The sequence below is a fragment of the Cyprinus carpio genome, unplaced genomic scaffold (assembly GCF_018340385.1).
Source record: "Cyprinus carpio isolate SPL01 unplaced genomic scaffold, ASM1834038v1 S000006585, whole genome shotgun sequence".
NCBI classification, from domain to species: Eukaryota; Metazoa; Chordata; class Actinopteri; order Cypriniformes; family Cyprinidae; genus Cyprinus; species Cyprinus carpio.
The window spans coordinates 3,127,609-3,132,135 of record NW_024879238.1 but is presented as its reverse complement, the minus strand read 5'-3'; the positions used below and the strand labels follow the sequence as shown (position 1 = coordinate 3,132,135).

Genomic DNA, 4,527 nt, shown 5'->3' with positions numbered 1-4,527 from the left:
TAGAAGGACAGAGTTCCTGCACTGGGATCCACAAACACTCCTATTCTATGGCTGGACACTTCAGGGAGTTCAGTCTCAATGTTATTGTGTATGAATGAATATCTGGAGGGAGTGCAGATCAGACTCCAGGACTTAGCATTACGTCCAAACACACACTCCTTGCCCAATCCCTTCCTGATGATGCTCTTATATGACACTGATATAAACACATCACCACTCCACTCAATCTCCCAGTAACAGCGTCCACACACTCTCTCTCTACAAAACACCTGAAACCACTGATCAAATCTGTCAGGATGATCAGGATACAGCTGCGCTTTGTCAGTGTTAGCAATCACTCTGTTGCTCTCAGACAGACAGAGATGTTTATTCATTGTGTTCAGATCCAGAGTGAGCAGATGGGAATCTGATAGAGATAAAAACAAATCAGAGTAAGGAATTATGAATCCCTTTAATCTTTTTATGTAGCTCAACTCTTCACGTTCAGTATATCATCAGTGTCTCATTACAGCTTACCAGATATCCTGAGCAAATCATCATTAACATCATCAATTATGAAAGTTCTTATTTCACCTTTACAGGTAGAACATGAACACACTCAGTGAGTTTTTCTGCTCGTTTTTTTTGTGTTTAATTTTTGGGAGTTGTTTTTTGGTTTTGGGAAGTGTTGGTGAATGTGACTGTGGAAATCAACAGACATGAACAGTGTGATTCTCATGCCAAGAGAAAATGATTCCTGCATCCATTCCTAAGACATTTCTTATATGATGTTCTACACGATATCATGAGGTGATGAACTCATTTCTGAGAGCAGATGAATCTCCATGACGTTACCTCTGTCAGAGATCTTTTTAATCTCTTCTTTGCAGAAATCCTGCAGTTTGTCTCTCAGCTGACGGACAGATTCTCTCAGGCCATCAAAAGAGAAGAGGGAACTGGAAGGATTGTCATTTCCATTTCCACTGTCTGTAGACTCAGGAGGTGCTGTGAGAGACTGGAAACTCTATAGAAAACAGAAATAAAATGCTCCGGTAATTAATGTAACCTTGGTTCTCTGCGACAACAGGAACAAAAATTGGCTAAATGCTCCGGACTATGGGAAACTCAGTTTTCTCTGATATACTGACGCCTGATTTGATAAATGTGGGGACATCTGCATATATACATAAGTGACAGCATCGACTATGCAGTGCTTATTCCTGTTATCTCAGGGGGTACCGAGGTTATATTAGTAATTCCCTTTGATGCGGTTCACTTCACATTGCGTTAATAATTGCGGATAATCTTTGCATTTTAAGGGGCTGGTCACATGTCGTGCCTAAAACGCATGGAAACTGCTTTGGCGCGCCGTTTTTCTGCTTTTTTCAAATCGCTCGGGCACTTGCGCTCCAGAGGCATCTGCGTTGCTGAGCAACCATGACCTGCGCTCTCCTTGAATAAGTAGTTTCAGCAAAGGATAGATTTGCAGCACTAAAAAATCGTTTGCAGTAGCTCTACTACTAAATTTATTTTTAAAAGGGCTATCCACAATAATCGCGTTAGATCAAATAATCGCTATTGGATGGTTTTTTAATTTTGTTGAAGGGAATGATGTAGATGATTGGTTGGTTCTTGTCACCTGAATCTTGGCTGAGATTTCAATGTTGTTACAGGAAAGGATGAAGCTGATTGGTTGGTTCTTGTCACCTGACCTGTGGTTGCGTCGTGACCACGTTGCTTCTATTATGAGCGCATCTGGCGCACGTTTACATTTGAAATAACGAACTTGAGCTCACAAAAGACGCTATATGTGAACAGTCCCAAATGCCAGTTAAGATGCAAAAGATTATCCCACTGGATAGTAGATAATAAACCTGCAGCCCTTTAAAGTTGCCCCTGAAGCACACAACAAAGCACTCAGCAAAAAGAGCTGAGAGGTAATAACCTGTGAACAGAGTGGAAAGCACTTTAGGCACGTAGACATTCCTTGGCCCACACTCATGGCAGAAAAAATCACTCACCGAAAATGCTTACAAATCGCCCACAGATCACTTGCCGACACTGAAGCCAGCAGGAGGGCAGTGTTAAGTGAAAGGGGTCCCAATTCTCTTACTGTAGTTGCTCAAATGGAGGGCTTCAATGAGCCCTGAGGACTGTGGATAGAGACCAGGTGGGAATGGTATGAGGGCAAGGTGGGATTCAGTCGCCTGGCCCCCTACAAGAAGTTCATGACTAACTCATGCTTTCATTGCCATCCAGTCAGCAGGAAAGAGTGTTTGCTATGATGGCCACCATGTATACATTGAGCATGGAAGGAGTGCTCCCCTTATCCAGCAGCTCCTGTATAGAGGACAATACGTCACAAGTTAAAAGAAATATGGACCACGTTTGAGGGCATAAAGGCGTAGTTAGTAGATTGTGATTTGGCCTCTGAAATGTTGATGATCCTTATTGGAAGCTGCAGAGGCTGCCATTGTTGGCCCATAAATGTAAACTGCAAAAGGCTGATTTTTACTTAATTTTTTTGTCTTGTTTTTAGATGATTTTACTTGTATTAAGCAAAATGCAGAAGAAAAATCTCTTTCCTCCAGAAAACAAGACTAAATATCTTATGTCATTCTGCTTATCTAGTAAATGCATCTTGATTTGAGAATTTTTGAGATATTTTGACTAGAAACAACAAAAATACTAAGATGAGCATTTTTTGCAGTGTAGGCTTCCACGGAGCCTGACAGATCTTCAGCATCAAAAGCTGGCAGTGACATCGTCAGCAGATCCTACTTGGATACAGCAAAAGAGACCAGGCCTCTCTTCTGACAAGGGGAGGGGTGGGCAGGCCGGGGGGGAGGGGGTGAGTGAGGTGAGAATCATGCTCTCGCAGTGAGAGCAGTCCGTCTTGGTGAGCACTGCTTCAGCGTGGGTGCAGCCCAGGCAAGTGACACAGTCACTGTGTCGTCCAGAGCATGCAGGTGAGCGAGCCCTGCATGTACCACACTTGTGGCGTGACATTTTGTAACAAACAGCGCTAAAAAATTTGCTCTTATATAGTGGAAACTGCAAGATGCGCTGCTTGAGTGAAGCATCTCTCTGCTACCGGGGCTTTTCTATGGCAAGTAGTAACCTTCTTTATTCTTCTTTCTTAGAAGCCAGCAAGGAGATGATCTTCGTGCCGAAGGAAAAAGATTCTGATGAATGGCATTCAACGCAGACTTGTATAGGCAGACTGCCTCGCCTGTTTTGGCAAGCTGAAATGCCATTTGTTTGTGCAGCTACACGAACGTTATCAAATCAGGATTCAGTATTTCAGAGAACCTGAGTTTCCCCGTAGCATTAAGTTAATGCAATGTGAGTAAACCATATCGAAAGGGAACTCATGAGCCCCCATACTTCACCCAATAACCTGTACTAATATCAAATGTGTGCAGTTCTTGTTGACTTATCTTTAGTAGCTCAGCTCATCCAGCTCTTTCACAGCATCAGCTACATTTTTCTCATATTCGTTACATCACATGAACGCCACAATTTTTTGCTGTGTTATATGAGAACTTTGTAGTAAACTAATTTGGATGACTTGACCTAAATGTTAATTCACAAGTCAACAGATCTTCAGTGGTAGGGTTTGAGTAGATTTGCTAAGGAAAAGCTGGCGGTGTTATGCAAATTGTCCCACCACAGTGACGTAGGACCTGTGGGGGCGTGTTTAAAACGAGTTGGGTGTTTTAGGAGGGCATGGTCGAGTCCTTAACTTTATAAAGAATATCTCTTTGGGTTTGAGACTTTAGTCTTTGCAACTTTAGGTATCTTATCTATGCACACAAACAGCTTCACTCCAAAGACACTCCAAAGACAAAGGAAAACTTGAAATCGCATCATATGACCCCTTTAAAATTTTTTTATAATTAAAATATATAAAATAAAAAGCCATTAAAAAGATGACAGAAAGAGGAAGCAGATTCTAAAAAAAAATCAAACAAAAGTCAGACCAGGAATCTGCTCAAGTCCACTATGATAATGTTGTTGTAGATCTGTGTTACCTGCAGGAACTGGATGTGATCTTGTGTGTGTGAAAGCTGCTCCAGCTCAGCGTCTCTCCTCCTCAGATCACTGATCTCCTTCTCCAGTCGCTCCAGTCGTCCTTCAGCTCGACTCACTGCAGTCTTTTCCTGATCTCTGATCAGTCGTATCAGCTCAGAGCGGCTTATTCTCTCAATGGAGCGGATGAGACTCAGTAAAGATCTTCTCACTGTCCTTCACTTCTGTCTGTGCAGAGCGCTGTTAGACACACATCACAATCACACAGTGAGCTTCAGAGGGACTGAAAGATGAGAGTCCAGACTGAGAGGCGAGTCAAACTTCTCTTTTCGTCTCCAGACTCGCCTTATGAGACTCCACAGTCTCTCTCTGCTGCTGGAGATCTTTCTCTCTCTGCTGGATTCTCTGCTGGAACATCTTCTGCATCTCCTTCACATGTTTCTGCTGAAGTCCAAATGAATAACAGTAAATGTTGCATAATCATTTTTCATATGACTCCCTACTAAATGTGGAGTA

The 4,527-nt window shown here is 42.5% G+C and overlaps 1 long non-coding RNA gene across 1 annotated transcript; it reads right to left on the bottom strand.

The window, feature by feature from the left end:
- Positions 1-642: 642 nt before the first annotated feature.
- LOC122144077 lies at positions 643-4,075 on the bottom strand. The gene is made up of 3 exons (XR_006159514.1): positions 4,014-4,075; positions 835-1,003; positions 643-680 (listed from the first exon to the last, which is right to left on the bottom strand). It is a non-coding gene; the product is annotated as an uncharacterized LOC122144077 (long non-coding RNA).
- Between the last annotated feature and the right edge of the window lie 452 nt (positions 4,076-4,527).